General features: G+C 45.4%; 1 protein-coding gene across 2 annotated transcripts in view; it reads left to right on the forward strand.

Annotated features, from left to right (window-relative positions):
* Positions 1–10266: 10266 nt before the first annotated feature.
* Positions 10267–21679, forward strand: part of LOC115648079 (L-threonine 3-dehydrogenase, mitochondrial-like) — a 29751-nt gene continuing 18338 nt past the window's right edge. Inside the window, exons 1-2 of one of the 2 annotated variants that reach the window (XM_030555201.1) lie at positions 10267–10381; positions 11241–11298. The gene's annotated coding sequence lies outside the window, so the exon portion shown is untranslated. The remainder of the gene's footprint in view (positions 10382–11240; positions 11299–21679) is intronic. The other variant, XM_030555202.1, reaches the window with a different exon arrangement.

Below are 21679 nucleotides of genomic sequence, written 5' to 3' on the forward strand. Positions count from 1 at the left end.
GGGCACATATAAACAGACTTCTTGTTTTTCTAAAATACATGTATCAGCAATTTCAACATTCTCAGCAGGAAGGACACGGGGTCAAGCCACATTGTCTGTGGCCCCCAAAACCTCCTCCCCTCATGCCTTGGTTACACTGAGGCCACTGTGTGACCAATTTAGGACCTGCTGACTTGGCTACTTTTAGCAATAAGCAATAGTGGTTTCAGGCACTTTACTGGTTTTCCAAAATCTCCCCGTACAATCCCAGTGCCATTCTGTAATATCCTCAAGCAGTATTCTTAGTCAAGTACTGAACTGGGACAAATTAAGGATGTATTTGCTTAGATATGTCAGCATGCCCATGAATCTCCGATAGGCCACCCTGTTTTGGAGTCTTTTTGTTTGTTATAATTGCTGTCAAGCTCTTTAGTTACTGAGTATTTGTCCTATATACCTAATCTCATTTGGCCTGATCTGCCATTCATTCTTGTTCAATTCAATGTTCTTTGCTTTGGCATGTGGCAAAATTTTGTGCTCTCTCATATCATGGTTTTGTTTCCACCCCAAAGCTGCCGATCATTGACAATTACTTTCATGCTCTCCCTAATCTTAAAGAACTTGGCAATAATGCATTGGTACTGCTAAGGCTATCCCAAAGATATATTGCTTAATCATCTCTCTACCAAAAAGGGAGCTGAAGTAGAACTTTGCACTTACTATGTTGTGTCAAGCTTGCCAAATCCTTGCCTGCCATCCAAATCTGAAAATACTCTTGCTTTTTGAAATTTAAGCCTGAGCTCAGTTGTCCTTGTGGGGTAACAATTGCCTTTGCTGGTCTTGTTCAAATCTTATGCATCTATACAAATCCTTACCTTATTTTTATGACAGTGACCACACTGTTAGTCAAGTCAGTTGGTGTCTGATTTTGGTCAAAAACATTTAATCTTACGATCCACTGAAATTCAGCATTTGCATTCTCTCATTGCTAATAGAACTTTATGTAGTGTGTGTATTTTGGCAGCACAGTGGGATTTATGTGAGTGTGATATGTTATGCAATAATAAATTCCAACTATTACAAACGTCCAATTCTTAAAGAATAGCAGTTGCATCCTGTTCAGCAGGCCAGTTATACACCCATTTCTGTGAAAGCCTGTGCCCCAGTTTCACCACTTTTATATAGTTCTATATTTTGTGCAAAGTATGCCTTGGTAGGTAACATTTGAAAACTCATAATCTGCTGAACATCATTGTCCTGATAAAATGTGTATAGCAACACTGTGTGTAAAACTATGAGATTTTACTGTATGATTGTTACTGATATTTGTTGTAATTCTTGGTAACACCCAAAAACCAATTTCTCAAAGACAAAGACTCCCTGACATGCCAGCAAGGTACTAAAGCACCATTACATGTTTAATTGGTTATTCATCAGCCACAGGGTAATTTCCATTTCATCCCAGAAATGCTTCAAACCTCACATACACGAGAGACCATTTGTCTGCACCCAACTGTGGGGTAATTCTCAAAGAACGGAGGAGGGTATAAAAAGAAAAGTCAGTGACCTCCACATGATCTCTCCCCCTTCATCACTATTCATGGCAGTGAGATCGTTTGAAAAACAAAAGAAGCATAATTGAACTGGGGTAGTGGTCCTGGCCTGGACGTTTTCCAGCCAGTACAGACTGCTGTAGGCTTTTGGAGAGAGAAACTCCTTTTTTGCTTTTAAACCTATTAGCCTTGATAATGTTGAGGAATGAGCTGCGCATTTATCCTTTGATTTCTTTTGTAATTCATTCTGACTTAAAAGCATCTAGACTTGTAATCGCTTAAAATCTATCTTTGTCTACTGAATAAACTTGTTTTATTGTTTTATCTAAACCAGTGTGTTTTGGTTGAAGTGTTTGAGAATCGCTAGTTAAGTCAATAAGCCTGGTGCATAATTATTACTTGGTGTTGGAATGACAAACTGTGTGTCTAGTGGGCTACTGAGCAGTACAAGATGAACATTTCTGGGGAGCAAGGCGGGAGCTGAGATATATGCAGGTGTCACCCGGTCTGTAATTCATGGATGGCTGGGCATAGCGTTCATGTATCCAGCTAGGAGTAATTTTACGTGCTGTGGCTGTGTGTGTGCACAGAGCCTGGAAAGGTTGCTGTTCACCAGCAAAGCAGTGTAAAAAGCATCATAGGCTGGAGAGCGAAGGGGACACAGCAGTCCAGCCCTTCAGATAACATCCTGGGGAATATCATAGTCCCATTGCTAATAGGACTGTATGTGGTGCATGTATTTAGGCAGCAAACTGATTTTATGTGAATGAGATATACTGTATTATGCCATAATAAATCCGTCATTAAAAACCTCATCAAATTCTTAAAGAATATCCATTGCAGCCTGTTCAGCAGGCCAGTTATACACCCGTCTCACACAGGCAAGGCTGCAGGCTGTTCTTGAACCTGGATATCCCTGTTTTTGAAACTCTGAATGGTACCTCTTCCTTTATACAGACATTCCGGTGTAACTTTGTGTCTGCAGCGTGGCTTAGTTTTCAATCTTAGCAGTGGGTGGGCAACTAATGCTTTGGTAAACACTGGACCCTTATTTCTTGGCCCTAATCATCTAGAGTTTAAAGCCAGAAGGGACCACAAGATCAGAGAGTGACCTCCTGTACATCACAGGCCACCAACAGCACCCAGCACTCACATGCTAAACCCAACAATCAAAATGAGACCAAAGTATTACAGCCCACAGGTGACTAGACTATTACATGCCACAGGCAGAGAATAGGAGGGACCAAGGTGCACCAGTGCCTCAGGTCCCACCATCGCAGGAATTAAGTGAGATATACCCAGATAATCCTGGAAAGTGACCCACACCCACATGCTGCAGAGGAAGGCGAAAAAACCCCAAGTCATTGCCTCACCTGCTGGAAAATTCCTTCCTAGCCCCACATATGGCAATTGGTAGATCCTGAGGATGTAAGCAAGAATCAGCCAGCCAAGCACCTGAGAGAGAGAGAATGTTTGCTGCCATCTCAGAGCCCTTGATGATCCTGCCAATGTTGCATCTCCAGGCCTGGCCATCCCTTATGTTTCGGATTAAACAATTGCCACAATATTCTTTTACTTTCTTTTTCATTTGTGGCCACCAGCCGAGTGTTTTGAATCTCTGTATTGTTTGGTCTGTTCCCTGTTTCCTCCTGAAAGTACATCGTGGAGTAAATATATCAGATCCTTCCTGATTCATTCTGATAAAATACCAGTTTGGTTAGTACTGCCTTTGTACCTGAGCAAACAGCTTTCTGTTGCAATGTTGATCCATAAGGTGTTGAGGGTGAATCCTGTGACTATTTTTTTGTATGTGTTTAATCACAGGTCTGATAATGCTGCATTGTGCTTCTGTAGTACTGCAAGTCAGACACTGTCTTTGTGGTGCTGACTGCTGAAACAGACAGAGTTTCTGGAATATTAACTGGAGGTGTCAGGGTGCTCATGCTTTTGTGTGAAAAAGTCTAATTTCTCGCCCCCTTGAGCACTTCAATTTTGCAAGAGGATTAGCCACAGAATTTTGAAAGTGAAACAGTGATTTTACTCTGGCTTTTATCATTAAGAACAAAGTGAGGGGGAAGGAAGGGGAGCAATGCAAGAAAGGAGAGAGGCATAAGCCAAGGGAGATCCATCAGAGGATACTAAGTTGTGAGAGTGCCAGAAGGAGAAACTCTGGGAAGGCATTCCAGACCCATGTGGAGTTAGGAAGGGCAACTGTAGATTAGTAGAAGCAAAATGTTTCAGTGTACACAACACAGTAGTGTGATTAGCATTGTCATGGTATAATTCCCCACTCTGAACCTTAGCGTCCAAAAGATGGGGTACCAGCATGAATTCCTCTAAGCTCAATTACCAGCTTAGAACCTGTAGCGCTGCCACCAACCAATTCCAGTGCCTGGTACACTCTGGTCCCCCCAAAACCTTGCCGGGGGACCCCCAAGACCCAGACACTCTGGATCTTAACACAAGGAAAGTAAACCCTTTCCCCCAGTTGCCTCTCCCAGGCTTCCCCTGGGTTACCCTGGAAGATCACTGTGATTCAAACTCCTTGAATCTTTAAACAGAGAGGAAAATTCACCTCCCCCCCTTCTTCTCTCTCTCCCTCCCAGACTCTCCCTGAGAGAGAAAGTAATCCTAACACAGAGAGAAATTAACCTTTCTCTCTCCCTTCCATCCTCTCTCCCCACCAAGTCCCTGGTGAATCCAGACCTCGTCCCCTAGGGTCTCACACCAGAATAAAAAAACAATCAGGTTCTTAAACAAGAAAATCTTTTAATTAAAGAAAGAAAAAACAGTAAAAATTATCTTTGTAAATTTAAAATGGAATATGTTACAGGGTCTTTCAGCTACAGACATTGGGAATACCCTCCCAGCCTAAGTATACAAGTACAAATTAAAATCCTTCCAGCCAAATACACATTTGAACTCCTCCCAGCCAAATACACATTTGCAAATAAAGAAAACAAACATAAGCCTAACTTGCCTTATCTACCTAGTACTCACTATTGTGAACTATATAAGAGCCTGTATCGGAGAGATTGGAGAGAAACTTGGTTGCATGTCTGGTCCCTCTCAGAACCCAGAGAGAACAACAACCAAATTTTAACAGCACACACAAAAACTTCCTTCCCTCAAGATTTGAAAGTATCCTGTCCCCTGATTGGTCCTCTGGTCAAGTGACAGCCAAACTCACTGAACTTGTTAACCCTTTACAGTCAAAAGAGATATAAAGTACTTTTGTTCTATTAACTCCTATCTGTTTATGACAAGCATACTGGGTCGCGTGGCGCGTACAAGAAAAAGAAATAGTGCTCTTTCTTGTGTAGTAACCTGGAAACAAAAAAGTGTGGTAGGACCAGACCTGTAGCAGAGGTTACAGGTTTTTTCCCAAGATAGTAACTGCCTTTGTTTGTTCCGCTGTTCAGCACTACTGCAACTCCTTCTTCAGAAGGCGGTACAGGGGACCAGAGCTATAGGCAAAGTTAGGTATCAAATGTCTATGGTAGCCAGGAAGGGATTATAAGGTAGAGACACTGATAGGTAAAAGCAAATGCAAAATTAGGTTTATCTTTTACGGAGATGGTGTCTGTCTTAAGACAAAATAATTTCTTAAAGAAAACAGATTGAGTTACCAGCTGTGCCAGGGTTGGGTTACACTTCAGACCAGCTTGTTGTAATAGCTTTAGAAGCTCAGGTAACAGCTTGAAGTGTTCCTCCGGAGTATACATGGCAAGGCATAAGCTATTAACATACGGGGGGGGGGAGGGGGGACCTAGATGGTTTAGAAAATAACAGTGCATGTTTCACTTGTACATGGAAGAGAGAATGGTAATTGGGGAATACTTTGTGGCAGATGTATATAAAGTTGCAACAAGAACCAATATAAAAAACCAAATAATTATGTGATACACACACACACAGAACAAGACAAATGTGGTGTTGCATACAAGACAAAACATTACAATTTAAATTACTTAAAATAATATTAGGAACCCAAAATTAAACAACAAAAATTAAACAAATTGATTTAGGCAGCTTACCTTTTATTTAAAAACTTTCAGGAAATGTTCAAAAAAGTATTCATTCGTTTGAGACTTTTATGTAGTTATGCTAGGATTACCAAAAAACAACTTTAAGAGTTTGCTGCTTGAAAATCATATTGCATGTTTGACCTTTGGATTTAAAAATTGTTAATTGTTAGTTTTACTGGACTTATTAAAAAACTTATTTTTTAGCATTTTTGCTACTTTGCTTTTGCTTTTACTTGCACCTGATTTAATACTTTTTACGACACTATTTTTAGAAATTAAGTATTCTGTTTTTTACAGTGCTGTCTGCCACACAGAACTTACAATTTATGCTAAAGGATTTTTTTTTTCACCTCTCCTTCAACTCTTTGCAAAACCAGATGTGTAAGCTTTGCTTTAAAAACAGGAGGAGGGGGAAAAGGTGGGTATAGACAAGAGAAACCTTTACCACAAAACATTCTTATAAATTTAAAATATAAATATCCTCTAAATTAACACAGTTTCTCTAGTATTTAAGATAACAAGATAAACTAGTGACAAGTTTAATTATTTAGACACAGTGTCAGGATACAAAGAAAAAAGCACTTGAAGAACTCCTCCCTCCCCCATGTACACAAAGACAGTTCAGCTACTATGAAGTGAGCATGCAACACACAGGACAGAGCTGAATATTGATTTAACAAAATTCATAGTTCTCATTAGCTCATAAATTTAAACAACAAAACAAAAATTAACCATTTAAAAAATACAAAGATTAGTCTTAATTAAAAACCAAAATGGATTCAGCAGCTAATAACTGTTAAATCAGCCTTAACATACACAAATGCAAACGTCATTTTCTTAAATTACAGAGCTTTTAAAGAAAAACGGATGACAAGGTGTTGGATTTAAATCCTAGAACATAGTTCAATTATGATTTTTCAGATAACATATGACATTGTAAGTCCACTTTCAGGCAACAGAAATAAATGTAAGACAAGAATACATAAGCCAAGTGGGTACACATTAAAGAAGTTTAGAAAGTTTGGTCATTACACAACCCAGAGAAGAAAAAAGCAAGCAAGATTAGCATAGGAGGAGCAGCTGCATCAACCACCCACAACTATAAATAAGTTTGAGAGAGGGAAAAGAACAACTTGAAGAAGGATTTAGAGGCTGTTTGTCCTCTGATCATTCTGACCTACTTGTTCCTCCAATATTTTTACTTACTTATTTTACTTTCCAGCCTTGCCACTGCTGTAACTGGACATCTTACTCCCTGTATTGTGTTTGAGATTCCTAGCCTGGTTTTTCCACGGCGACTTCTCTGAAGCTTTCTGACTAATTAATTCGTTCCTGAACTCCTCCAATTTTATTTCTTGCCTCTTGCCAAATTACAAGACAAGGAGGCATTTACTTACACCTTGCAATTATTGTTTTAACTTTTTCCTTTGCTCTTTGTTTCTCTTTCTTCTCTATCCTTTGAGTGTATACGGTGATTTTCTGTCTGCCAGCAAGGAGTTGGTTTTGTGCAGCCTGTTCTCGGCAGCCTGACTTTTTATCTTTGTTCTCTGGTTCTAACGTATTCAGACAACAAGCATAACCCCAAGAATTATTTTACATTTTGCAGCCTGGGCAAATAAAATATTCCCATTGGTAGGTACATATTTCTACTGTTTCTCGGTTTCCTTTTTAAACAACTTACAAACATATTTCCAAAGATTGCTTTTATTAATTGCTCTTTAGTGCAAATAAAATGCTGTTAGCCTTCTTGGCAACAAGGGCACGCTGTTGACTCATATCCAGCTTCTCGTCTCCCTGTACCCTAGATACATTTCTGCAGAACTGCTGCCTAGCCACTCGGTCCCTAGTCTATACCAGTGCATGGGATTTTTCTGTCCTAAGTGCAGGACTCCGCACTTGTCCTTGTTGAACCTCATCAGGTTTCTTTTGGCCCAATCCTCTAATTTGTCTAGGTCTCTCTGTATCCTATCCCTACCCTCTAGCATATCTACCACTCCTCCCAGTTTAGTGTCATCTGCAAACTTGCTGAGGGTGCAATCCACACCATCCTCCAGATCATTAATGAAGATATTGAACAAAACCGGCTCCTGGACCGACCCTTGGGGCACTCTACTTGATACCAGCTGCCACCTAGACATGGAGCCATTGATCACTATCCGTTGAGCCTGACGATCTAGCCAGCTTTCTAGCCACCTTATAGTCCATTCATCCAGACCATACTTCTTTAACTTGCTGGAAAGAATACTGTGGGAGACCGTATCAAAAGCTTTGCTAAAGGCAAGGAATAACGTGTCCACGGCTTTGCCCTCATCCACAGAGCCAGTTATCTCCTCATAGAAGGCAATTAGGTTAATCAGGCATGACTTGCCCTTGGTGAATCTAAGCTGACCCTGGTCACTTTCCTCTCCTCTTAAGTTCTTCAGAATCAATTCCTTGAGGACCTGCTCCATGATTTTTCCAGGGACTGAAGTGAGGCTGACTGGCCTGTAGTTCCCTGGATCCTCTTCCTTCCCTTTTTTAAAGATGGGCACTACAGTAGCCTTTTTCCAGTCATCCAGGATCTCCCCTGATCGCCATGAGTTTTCAAAGATAACGGCCAACGGCTCTTCAATCACATCGGCCAACTCCTTTAGCCCCCTTGGATGCAGAGCATCCAGCCCCATGGACTTGTGCTCCTCTAGCTTTTCTAAATAGTCCTGAACCACTTCTTTTTCCCCAAAGGGCTGGTCACCTCCCCCCCATATTGTGCTGCTCAGTAGTAACAGCTTTGATTATCCTTCCATTTAATTAAAACTGAATCAACTTTTGATCACTCAACCCAAGGTTATTTCCTACGATCAGCCCTTCTATGATGTCTTTACTATTTACACAAAACAAATCTAAAATTGCATCACCTCTTGTTCGTTTGGTGACTGATGAAGAAAACTGCCATCTATCACCTCCAGAAACAACTGGGCCCTACTACTATTAGTAGCATTTGTTTGCTAATCTATATCTGGAAAGTTAAAGTATTCATTTATGACACAATTCCCAAAAGTATTTTTCTAATAATACAGCAATTTCTATCCAAATCTATGTTTGCTCATGTGGGTCTACAGCAAAACTCTAACACAGGGGTGGGCAAACTTTTTGGCCCAATGTATAGCGGCCCATGAATGCTCACAAAATTGGGGTTGGGGTGTGAGGGGGGGTGCAGGCTCTGGGGTGGGGGAGGTGGGGATGAGGAGTGTGCTCTGGGCTGGGCCCAAGAGGGTTGGAGGGCGGGAGGGGGATCAGGACTGGCACAGAGGTGTGGGAAGGGGTGCAGGTTCTGGCTGGGGGTGTGGGCTGTGGGGTGGATCTGAGAGGTTTGGGGTGCAGGAGTGTGCTCCATGCTGGGATTGAGGGATTTGGAGAGCGTGAAGGGGATCAGGGCTGGGGCAGGGGGTTGGGGCAGGGGGAGAGGCTCGGGGGGGCAGGCTCCGAGTGGCTCTTACCTCAAACGGCTCCCAGAAGCAGTGGCATGTCCCTTCTCTAGCTCCTATGCAGAGGCGTGGCCAGATGGTTCTGCACACTGCCCCGTCCACAGGCACCACCCCTACAGCTCCCATTGGAGTGTGTAAGAACCGGAGCGGGGCTATGCCCTGGCGTCCAGGAGCCACACGTTGCGGCCCCAAGCCAGTGCCCCGGCTAGAGCGCCAAAGTGGGGCCAAGCCATGTGGTCCAGCCCTGACCCAGTGCGCTGGCCGGAGTGGGGCTGAGCTGTGTGGTGTGGCCCCCAACCCAGCGCCCTGGCCGGAGCAAGGTGAGGAGCGTGGTTGCGGCTTGCAGGCCAGTTTAAAACGGCTTGCAGGCCATAGTTTGCCCACCCCTGCTCTCACACTATCCCAACAGACATATGCTCTTTTACCATACTTCCCCAAAGTGATTTTGACCCCCAACAGATTCTGTTTTGACCATACAACCACTTCTTATTTATTTAGTTGATGTAAACTGCTACCCTGCCACCTTTCTGTTTATTCCTCTCTCTCCTAAACAGCATATACTTTCAAAAAGCTGTATTCTAGTCCCAGCTGTGTGTCGTGGTTAGAACAGGTGAGTAATACCACTGATGGGTACCAGGATCCTCTGTCTCCAATGACTCTCCCTGCCAAGGTCAAGGCAGAACCCAGGAGTCCTGGCTCTTCCTCATCCCATGCTCTAGTGACTGCACCACCTGCCTGTCCCACAGGTGAGGAGAAAACCTAGGAGTCCCGGCTCCCCATCAGCCTGATCTCTAGCCACCCCCACACTGTCTATCTGCCCCAGCGGTGGGGGCAGAACCCAGGACTCTTGGCTCTTCATCACCCCATGCTCTAGCAACGGCACCACCTGCCCACCCCACAGGTGGGGACAGAAAGGACCCAGGAGTCCTGACTCCCCCTGCTCTGCCCCAGACCACGTGCTTCCCACTTTTGCCGCAAAATCCTCTCTCTTCTGGCACAACCCCAACATGGCCCTGTGATGTCATGGCAGGACGTCACCTGATGACATCACCACTCAGCCTTCCCCACTCTCGGGGGGGGGGCGAGCGAAGCTGAGACGCAGGGAGAGACTGGCCGGGCGCCACGGTTACTGCGGAGGTGATGGGAGCGCTCTGGCCCCGCCTCCCCAAGCATCAGGCCTATCAGGCGGCTCAGGCTCCCGGGTGGGGGCGGGGCTTCAGGGGCCGCGCGAGCCGGCTTGATAAAGGAGCCGCCGCGGCGTGCGCGAGGCCCCTGCCCACGTACCATTGGGCTGCAGCGTGGGGGGGTCCAGGCAGCGGGTCGAGCGAGCGGAACCAACTGTATTCCTGCTGGAGGGGTCAGTACAGCTGCGGGAGCGGGGAGGGAGACGATGGTCTGGCCCCGGGCAGCTGCCTCGGAATGAATGGGAGGGGCGGGGGGCTGCCCCGCTGCTGGTTCTCCTCAGCTCCGCCCCTCCCCCACCCCAGCGGAGCCGACCCGGCTTTGGGCTGGTCGCCTCCCCCCTCCCAGCCGCCTTCCTGCCCCCTCAGCTCCGGGCTCCCGCTTCCCCAGCCTTGCCGGCGAATAGCGGCGGCGGGGGCTGAAGCGAGGGGCGGAGGGTGTGTGGCTGGGCGGGAGAGGGGCGCGCGCTGGGACTGGGGGAGGGGAGAATTGGGGAGAGACCCCCCCCTTGCGCGGGTGTGAGAGCCAGGACTCCTGGGTTCCCTCAATCAGTGCCTGGTCTTGGGGGAATTAACCCCCCCTCCTCCCAGTGAGGGGCGGGGGGATCTGTGTTCCTAGCTCGCGCTGGGAGCCTCCCGGGGGAAATGGGCTCTAGCAGGATCCTCCTTTATCAAGGGTGTTGAGAGGTGCTGATGACAATACTACCTAGGCGCTGGGGGGTATAACCTTGTAAGGCTTTCAGAGAAGCGGCCCTGTTAGTTTGTATCCCCAAAAAGAACAGGAGTCCTTGTGGCACCTTAGAGACTAACATTTATTTGAACATAAGCTTTCGTGGGCTACAGCCCACTTCGTGATCCGATGGCGTGGGCTTTAGCCCACGAAAGCTCATGCTCAAATAAATTTGTTAGTCTCTAATGTGCCACAAGTGCTCCTAACCTTTTAAAGGTGTGAGGAGAGACCAGGCGGTGAGTTGAGGCCACTTTTGCATGGCCCAGACTCTAAAGGTTAAGAGGATGTCTTATTTGTGTTGGCAGGTTGACCTGGATTGAGGTTCTTGCACCAACCCGTTTGGGTCCTGCGGCAGCTGAAGGGGTAAATAAAGCAAGACTTATAAATCAGTGGCCGGGCTGCTGCGTGCTGTGCATTGCAACCTCAGCATAAGCTGGGGCTCTTGCCAAGTGCACCTAGTCATGGCTAGCGTTAACTCAGCGCTTGGCTCTTACGTGCCATGCCAGTGCGTTAGAAAGATCAAATTGCTTTAAAAATTAAAGTGAAAAGCTTGCTGTGTCATACTGATGTAGCAGGCATGGTCTTAACAAGGAAGGTCGCCAAAGAGCTGGAAAAAAGCAGTTAGATTAATTCTGACAGTTACTTGTGTCACTCTAAGTGCCAACACTGGCAGGTTAGAGACTTTGACTTTACAGATAAGTGTTATTAATAATACTTAATATTTCTCTAGTACTTGTCATCCAAATAATCTAAAAGCATTTTACAAAATGGAACCTGCTGGTTAAGAATTTAATACTCCATGCAGTTACTTCATTTATAGTCTCTGATCATTAAGGTAGTTAGAAGCATCCATTTACTAGAACTTAACCTGGGGGAAAAAATTCCTACCTAGTTTAATGAATCATTGTCTGATGCTGTTTTCTTGTATGGATTAGACTGAAATAATTCTGAGTTTTTAAACATACCTGTTTTCTGTAAATTGTCAGTTTAGACCTATCATCATGGCAACAGAAATGAGTTTCTGTTGTTTCTGTCTTCTTTAAGTATCCTGTAATTTCTAAAGCAGACTTTAGTGACAGTGGGGCTTTTGTGAAAAACATGGGAAATAGTTACAGCTTTTCTTTTTGCCTTACTGTAACATGTTTTTAAAATCATGCTTCAGTTGATAACTGAAGGAATCTACTTTTCCCCCTTGGTTTCAGCAACCAACTTCAGGTTAAGTGCTGCTATGTTGGGGTGGAGGGCATGAAAGGCACTACTGTAGTTCCTTTCATACTGAGGGCATGCTGTAGAGAGCCCAAGCAGATGAGCAAAAGGGTACGTCTACACTACAGGATTAGTCTGATTTTACATAAACCGGTTTTGTAAAACAGATTGTATAAAGTCGAGTGCACGTGGCCACATTAAGCACATTAATTTGACAGTATGCGCCCATGGTCTGAGGCTAGCGTCGATTTCCGGAGCTTTGCACTGTGGGTAGCTATTCTGTAGCTATCCCATAGTTCCCGCAGTCTCCCCCGCCCCTTGGAATTCTGGATTGAGATCCCAGTGCCTGATGGGGCAAAAATCATTGTCACGGGTGGTTCTGGGTAAATGTCGTCACTCATTCCTTCCTCCGGGAAAACAACGACAGACAATCATTTCGCGCCCTTTTTCCCTGGATTGCCCTGGCAGACGCCATAGCACGGCAACCATGGAGCCAGTTCAGCTTTTTTTTTTACTGTCACCGTATGTGTACTGGATGCTGCTGACAGAGGCATTACTGCAGCGCTACACGGCAGCATTCGTTTGCTTTTGCATGATAGCAGAAGCGGTTATCTGTTGTTCTGTACTGTCTGTTGCTATCATGGGTGCCCCTGGCTGAGGTCGGCCGGGGGCGCAAAGGCAAAAATGGGAATGACTCCCCAAGTCGATCCCTCCTTTATGATTTCTAAAAATAGTCCAGCCTAGAATATGGGGCAAGTGTACTAGAGAACCAGTATATCAGAGAGCACAGCTGCTCCATGTCAGATCCCGCAGAAATGATGAGCTACATGCCATTCATGGGGGGTGCCTCTGCAATAACTCCACCCATTGCTTCCCTCCTCCCCCAACCTTCCTGGGCTATCATGGCAGTGTCCCCTCCATTTGTGTCATGAAGTTATAAAGAATGCAGGAATAAGAAACAGTGACATGTTAGTGAGATTAAATGAGGGGGAGGCAGCCTCCAGCTGCTATGATAGTCCAGGCAGGACATTAAACAGTGGGGAGGGAGAGGAGCCCAGCATCCCGCTGCTATGATAGTCCAGGCAGTACAGAATCTTTTCTTTACACAGGAAAGGGAGGGGGCTGATGGAGCTCAGCCCTTAGTTGCTATGATGAAGACGGTTACCAGCCGTTCTGTCCCATCTACTGGGAATGACCAGGAATCATTCCTATTTTTACCCAGGCGCCTCCAGCCAGCCTCACCTGAGGCCAGCCAGGAGTACTCACGGGCTGATGATGACGGCGGATAGCAGTCATATTGTACCATCTGTCACCGGGGGGGGAGAAGAGCAGATACTGCTCTTCGCTGCTGCAGCGTCGCATCTACCACCAGCATTCAGTAGACATAGGGTGACATTGGAAAAAAGTCAAGAAACGATTTCTTTCCCTTTTCTTTCACGTGGTGGGGGGAGGGAGTAAATCGATGAGTTATACCCTGAACCACACCGGACAATGTGTTTGAACCTACAGGCACTGGGAGCTCAGCCAAGAATGCAAATACTTTTCAGAGACTGCTGTGGACTGCGGGATAGCTGGAGTCCTAAGTACCCCCTCCCTCCCTCCATGAGCGTCCATTTGATTCTTTGGCTTTCCGTTACGCTTGTCGTGCAGCACTGTGTAGCCTGGAGATTTTTTTCAAACGCTTTGGCATTTTGTCTTCTGTAACGGAGCTCTGATAGAACAGATTTGTCTCCCCATACAGCGATCAGATCCAGTATCTCCTATATGGTCCATGCTGGAGCTCTTTTTGGATTTGGGACTCCATCGCCACCCGTGCTGATCAGAGCTCCACGCTGGGCAAACAGGAAATGTAATTCAAAAGTTCGCGGGACTTTTCCTCTTTACCAGGCCACTGCATCCGAGTTCAGATTGCACCACTGTGACTGCTCTGGACAGCACTGTGGGATACCACCCGGAGGCCAATACTGTCGGTTTGCGGCCACACTAACCCTAATCTGATATGGTAATACCGATTTTAGTGCTACTTCTCTCATTGGGGAGGAGTACAGAAACCAATTTAAAGAGCCCTTTATATCGATATAAAGAACCTCATACTGTGGACAGGTGCGCCGTTAAATCGGTTTAACGCTGCTAAAATCAGTTTAAACACGTAGTTTAGACCAGGCCTGAGAAAAACATGGCAAATAGTTACAGCTTTTCTTTTTGCCTTACTGTAACATGTTTTTAAAATCATGCTTCAGTTGGTAACTGAAGGAATCTACTTTTCCCCCTTGGTTTCAGCAACCAACTTCAGGTTAAGTGCTGCTATGTTGGGGTGGAGGGCATGAAAGGCACTACTGTAGTTCCTTTCATGCTGAGGGCATGCTGTAGAGAGCCCAAGCAGATGAGCAAAAGACTGCAGAGGAGAAGGCGAAACAATGGTAATCCACTCTCTCAAATCTCTGATCCTTCCAGAGGAGAAGTACAGTGGGGAGGAAGCAAGGACTGCAGAGGGGCAGGAGAGACCATGGTCCAAGAAGGTCCCAGTGTAGAGATAGGATCTTTCTCATGTCACCTACTTCAAGAGCTTGATATTTTTAGTAACTTGTAACTCAGATATGATCTGTCTTTCTTTGTTTTAAAACACAATTATACTGAACCTCAGTCTCTTTCTCTGGGTGTGGGGAGGCAGGGGGCAGCAGTGTGGCACATTGTCATCCATGGTGGTGCAAACTGATTGGGGCACATAGTGAGAAAAGAAGAGGAGGAATGTGTTTTGGAGAGGCTGATCTAATGGCTGTTACTTTACAGCTCACACACTAGTTAGAGATACCAGAGTGCATTGCATTCCTGCTGCTCTTGTCTTCCCTGTCCTGACATGTTACTTGTGCTGGTGTAGCAAGGAGGGAGGTATAGGAACTGGCTACCCCATTTGAGGTTCCTTCACTTGCAGGTTGCTTTTTTCCCCATTGTCCTACCTGGGTTGCACAAATGTTATGATTGTGGTAGATTCTAAAATCTTGATTGTGGCTTCCTGACCTTTGTGAAATAATGTGATTGGCCTCTGGTGGACAGTGTTGGACACAAGCCTACCATACTGCAGGCAGGTGCTTTGCCAGCTTCCTCTTCTGGATCCCCCAGCACACCTTAGTACAGTAACACCCTTACTGTTCTAGTCTGGAGCTACTCTTGAACAGGGACTGAGGCTTGGTCTATGCTAGCAAATTAGGTCAGTTTAATTATGTTAGTCAGAGGTGTGAATCATGCACTCCCCTGAGTGGTGTAGTGAAATGGACCTAAGTCCCTGTGTAGACTGCACTAGATTGACGGAAGAATTCTTTGATCAACATACCAACTCTCAAGGAGGCGGATTACCTGTGCTGACAGGAAAATCCCTCCTGTCCGCAAAGGTGGTTTCAATGCTAAAGCGGTACGGTGGCGCAACTGTGCCACTGTAGAGTTTTAACTGTAGACAAGCCCTGACAGTTGAATGGAGTGATAGTGTCATCCTTACCATATAGAATAGAATGAACCCATCCAACTAATTTCCTGTCTAGGCAGAAGTAGATGATATGGGTCATTGAAACCCCTTCTATCCGAATGTCCCACCACCCACTCCAGAAACAAACACAACCCCCCCCAATAACCTTCAAGCAACTTAACAGAGATACTAAAATAGATAGGTAGTTCTCTAGTGAACAAAGCCTAATGCTGTAACTCAAGGCTTGTAACTACTAGCTAGCAAAAGAATAATCTCACCAAAAGTAAAGAGACTAAACCAACAATTTCTAAAGAATTTAAACTTTCTTTTAAAATAATTCAATGTTTGGTCCCTGCAGTTATGAAGGTAGTCTTCTTAATGTGACCTAATGCTTCAAAGCTGTGTTCCAAAGTGTGCAGAAACAATTCTTGTGCCTTTGCAGTTGACAAAGAAAGCAGCATATTTAGAACTGTGATTCCTGTCTTTCACTGCTACTATTCCAAACCCTGTGTATAGCACTGAAAATAAAAATCATGTTCATTTCATACTCTTGCTGCAGCAGAAGAGGCAAGCACTAGGGAGCTAGATATGGGAAAGGGGGGTTTAAAAAAACGTGCTGGGGTGAGGGTAGCAAAATCCCCCTTTTTAGTCTTTCTACTGCCTGACCAGGAGGTTGAAGGAGTAGTGGAGAGCTGCCCCTCTCCTCCCTAGAGATAGACTAGGAGAGTTCACCCACATACTCCCTGCTTTAACACCAGCCAGGGGTGAAAGTAACTTACAGGATTTACCAGTACTGCTGGAGTCCTGAGGGGGGCATGGCCTCATCTGGAAGAGGCATGGCCTCTCAAGATTTAAAGGCCCTGGGGAACCAGCTGTGGCTGGGAGACCCAGAGCCTTTAAATCAACCAGGGGCTCCCAGCTGCAGAGGTAGATGGGAGCCCCCCGGGGCTCCGGGGCAAATTAACTGGCCTGGGGCTCTGGCCGCCAGGGGGAGCCCCAAGCTTTGCGGGGCTGGGGCAGGGATTTAAGGGGCCCAGAGCGCCTGCCGCTGAGGGAATCGTGTCCCCAGCCCGGCCGCCAGAGCCTTGGCTGGGATTCAAAGGGTTCTGGGCTGCCCACAGCTGCAGGCAGCCCAGAGTCCTTTCGATCCCCGCCGTGGAAGTCGATGCAGTCCAGCAAGGCGTACTGCCTCTTGCTGGCATGCTGGACTGGACTGGACCGGCTTACTTTCACCTCTGACTGTATGAATGTGTCTCAAACAATGCAGCTGCAGCCTGCCACCAATCATCAGCGACCCCAGCAACCAGCCGCTGTGGGCTGCTGCCTGCAGAGAGTCTGCAGATGCCGCTGGGCTGGGTCAGCCAAGGAGTAAGTAACCAAGGCAAAAACCACAGCCAGCCAGGGATGAATGAAGGACAACTGGAATAGCCTTCATGAAATATACAAGATATTTAGAGAAAGTTTTGTCAATTTCAGCCTCTGGCACTCTGCAGGGAGGACAAAATAAAAAGAGATCTGAGATTGCACCAGCTGTCCTAAGGACATTTCAGGTGTTTAAATCAATATATAAAGAGGGTGGATTGGAATGAAAACTACTATTTCTTTCAAAGGAGGCACAATAATTTCCCTGAATATTCAGTTTTCCCCTCTACTCCTTTTGTGGTTTTGTCTATGGAGGCTATTTGCTTTCTCTGGGCTTGTCTACATCAGAAAGTTGCAGCACTGGTGAGAGAGTTACAGCGCTGCAACTTTGAAGGTGTACACATCTGCAGGGCACCACCAGCGCTGCAACTCCCTGTTTGCAGCGCTGGCCGTACTCCCGTTTTGTCTCGGGTGTAGAGGATCCAGCGCTGGTGATCCAGCGCTGTTAATCAAGTGTAGTCACTTACCAGCGCTTTTCTTGACCTCTGGTAATCAAGCTGGTCTCCTTCCACGGCTTGCTCTCGCGTTCCCCGAACCCCGAGCAAGCATGTCTCCTTCCCTGCGGTTTGCAGGGTGGTTCGGGGATCGAGAGAGCAAACCGGGAAAGGAGACCAGTTTCGCCGCGGTTTGCTCTCGCGTTCCCCGAACAAGCAGGTCTCCTTCCCTGCGGTTTGCAGGGTGGTTCGGGGAACGCGAGAGCAAACCGCGGCGAAACTGGTCTCCTTTCCCGGTTTGCTCTCTCGTTCCCCGAACCCCCGAGCAAGCAGGTCTCCTTCCCTGCGGTTTGCAGGGTGGTTCGGGGAACGAGAGAGCAAACCGGGCAAGGAGACCAGCTTCGCCGCGGTTTGCTCTCGCGTTCCCCGAACAAGCAGGTCTCCTTCCCTGTGGTTTGCAGGGTGGTTCGGGGAACGCGAGAGCAAACCGCGGCGAAACTGGTCTCCTTTCCCGGTTTGCTCTCTCGTTCCCCGAACCCCCGAGCAAGCAGGTCTCCTTCCCTGCGGTTTGCAGGGTGGTTCGGGGAACGCGAGAGCAAACCGCGGCGAAACTGGTCTCCTTTCCCGGTTTGCTCTCTCGTTCCCCGAACCCCCGAGCAAGCAGGTCTCCTTCCCTGCGGTTTGCAGGGTGGTTCGGGGAATGAGAGAGCAAACCGGGAAAGGAGACCAGCTTCGCCGCGGTTTGCTCTCGCGTTCCCCGAACAAGCAGGTCTCCTTCCCTGCGGTTTGCAGGGTGGTTCGGGGAACGCGAGAGCAAACCGCGGCGAAGCTGGTCTTCTTTCCCGGTTTGCTCTCGCGTTCCCCGAACCCCCCTTGAAGCCGCCCAACAGCGCTGCAGTGTGGCCACATCTAACACCACTTGCAGCGCTGGTTGCTGTAAGTGTGGCCACTCTGCAGCGCTGGCCCTATACAGCTGTACTAATACAGCTGTAACAACCAGCGCTGCAAAATTTTAGATGTAGACATGGCCTCTGTGAATCTTGGGTTGCTTTAGCAAAATTGCTTTGCCCAAAATAAACCCTAATCATCATGAGACATCTTTCCACAATGTTCTCCATGTTTTTTGTGTTTTTTTTTTTTTTTTTTTTGAACAGTAACATTTCAAAGAGGATCTGCAAGCAGTTTGGACATCACAACCATGATCCTCTGCTGGGGAGGGAATGGGATAGATTTGAACTTGGAAATGGTTCCTGATTTTGACTGTTTAGGAGATCCCCTCATCCTGGGGGCAGAAAAGAACTGCCCCTGCCATGGTCACACACACCGAACAACAACTTGGAGTGAAATTAACAAGGATGCCAGAAACGGCTCCAAACTCTGGGCACTGAACTGCACAGGGAACAGCTGAGTTTAAACTGTTCTTTTGCAGGCAGCAGCAGCAGGCATCTCAGCCAGTGTCCCTACTGCAAGCTAGAGCCTAGAGGAGAACTCCTGCTGGGGGTGGTGGTGGGGGGAGGAATGCAGAGCCTTGTCCGCAGCCTGGCTGGAGGAGGGGAATGGAGGAGCTGAGAAACCAATGTGACAGTGAGTTTTCCCCTTCCACTTGCTTTTATTAGCTCTGGATTTAAGCTGTGCAGCCAAATGCTTGTATTTGTTGTATATATTAGTATTGGAGAGATCCCCTCATCCCCGGGGGCAGAAAAGGACTGCCCCTGCCATGGTCAAACACACCCTCCCCTCGACCCCCAGCTGCTGTGAGTGAAATTAACAAGGATGCCAGAAACCTAGCTCTGGGGACTGAACCATCAGGGAACAGCTGAGTTTAAACTATTCTTATGCAGAGAGCAGGCTTCTCTCTCCCTCCCTAAGTCAGTCTCCTTTTCTTACGGCCGTACCAGCTCACTTGGTCCTTTTCTCTCAGTATATTTGTATTTTCTAATAGTGAAAGCACAGATTGTGGTGAGTTTCTTCCACCCACTCCTCCAATGACACTGTGTATTCTTGGTAAAATGAACATCCTCTAAAATTAGTGTGAGACCCAGCTACGCTCATGCATACAACAGCTGTACAGCCTACTGAAGCTACAGCTGAGATTTTATGTTCTGGGATTAGATCTTTCTTTTTATGCCGTGGGCTTGATTTTCAGTTTAATTTATTGCTGAAGCTTGCAAAAACTTTACTTATTGGGAATTAAACTCATAAGTTCCCTTATCTTATTTCTTAGAGATCTATAAAAATCATTAATATCCAAACTAGGGCTGTCAAACAATTAAAAGAATTAATTGTGATTAATACATTTTTTAAATCTTGGTGGTTAACAGTGCAATTAAAACTGTGATCAAACAATAATTGAATACCATTTATTTAAATATTTTGGATGTTTTTCTACATTTTCAAATATATTGGTTTTAATTACAACCCAGAATACAAAGTGTTCAGTGGTCACTTTATTATTACAAATATTTTCACTGTGAAAAAGATAAAATAAATAGTATTTTTCAATTCACATCATACAAGTAGTATAATGCAATCTTTGTGCAATTCACAAATGTAGAATTTTTACGTCACTGCACTCAAAACAATATAAAACTTCAAAGCCTACAGGTCCACATTTGTAAGTTGCACTTTCACAATAAAGAGATTGCAGTACTGTATTTGATAGATGAATTGAAAAATACTGTTTATCTTTTCTACAATGCAAATACTTGTAATAAAAATAATATAAAGTGAGCACTGTGCACTTTGTATTCTGGGTTGTAATTGAAATCAATATATTTTAAAATGTAGAAAAACATCCAAAATATTTATAGTAAATGTAAATTTATATTCTATTGTTGTTTAACATTGCAGTTAATAGCAATTAATTTTTTTAATTGAGTTAATTTATTTTGAGTTAATTGCTTGAGTTAACTGCTTACTTGACAGTCCTAATCCAAACTGATATTGGGGAAAGCAGCCAGCTAACTTATAAACACGTTTTAGGGCTTGGTTACACTCGAAACTTCAAAGCGCTGCCGTGGCAGTGCTTTGAAGTGTGAGTGTGGTCGCAGCGCCAGTGCTGGGAGAGAGCTCTCCCAGCACTGCATGTACTCCACCTCATGGGGATTAGCTTGCAGCTCCCAGCGCTGCGGCACTGTTTACACTGGCGCTTTACAGCGCTGTATCTTGCAGCGCTCAGTGGGGTGTGGTTTTTCACACCCCTGAGCGAGAAAGTTGCAGCGCTGTAAAGCGCCAGTGTAGCCAAGGCCTTAGTCTTTTATGTCAGCAACAGGTGCTTATGTTACCCGATCAGCCCATGTAAAGTTTGTCAGACTCCAGAAAAAGGATTGGAGACTGAAAGATTAACTTGTTAAATTCTTGTCAGTTGTGAGGGTATTACATATTTTTTCATGATCTTATTAAAAAACTTGGAATTTCCCTGCTATTCAGCACTGAATTACTGCTTTGCTTTTTAACACAAGCCTGTTTGCTTTTTTATTAATGCTTTGCTCTATCAGTTATTTAAAAGCTATTCTCTTTAAATGATTTTTTAGTGATGATCATATGTTGTATACTCCTTTGAGCTAAGAAATCTTGTTACATGTTTTCAGTATTCTCTACCTATCACCTGATGAAACAAGGTGGGTGAGGTAATATCTTTTATTGGGTCTACTTCTGTTGGTGAGAGAGATGAGCTTCGAACTTGAAAGCTTGTCTTTCTCACCAAAAGAGTTGGGTCCAGTAAAAGATATTACCTCACCCACATGTTTCTCAAATATCCTGTGGCCAACAAGGCTACAACAACACTGTATGTCATGTGGTGAAGACCTCTTAAACCAAACAAATGTGATTCTTAGGTGTTCCTGGTGCTGTTGATCTCTCCCTCCCTCTTCCCCTTTCTCATAGGTACAGGCCAACTCCTACTCTTCTTAGGATTTTGATTGGCCTAGCAAAGAGGCAGGGCTCTATAAATTACACACACACACATATCCCTTTTCCTTCTGTTAAATTACCAAGGGAAAGAAAGAGGTAAGCTCAGATAGAAGCAAAACAATGCTGATTTATTGTATAATCTTAAATTTTTTTGATTTCATTTTATTAAAAATAACTGTTAAAATTCAGTACACGCACTTCTTTGGAGAAACTCTTTGGTTTTATTTAATTAAGATAGTGAACAAATTGTTGATTCTTTTATTTATTTCCCTCACAAGCTAATATAGTGGATGAGGAGCTCGTCAGAGAA

Source organism: Gopherus evgoodei, chromosome 3 (genome assembly GCF_007399415.2).
Source record: "Gopherus evgoodei ecotype Sinaloan lineage chromosome 3, rGopEvg1_v1.p, whole genome shotgun sequence".
Taxonomy (NCBI): Eukaryota; Metazoa; Chordata; order Testudines; family Testudinidae; genus Gopherus; species Gopherus evgoodei.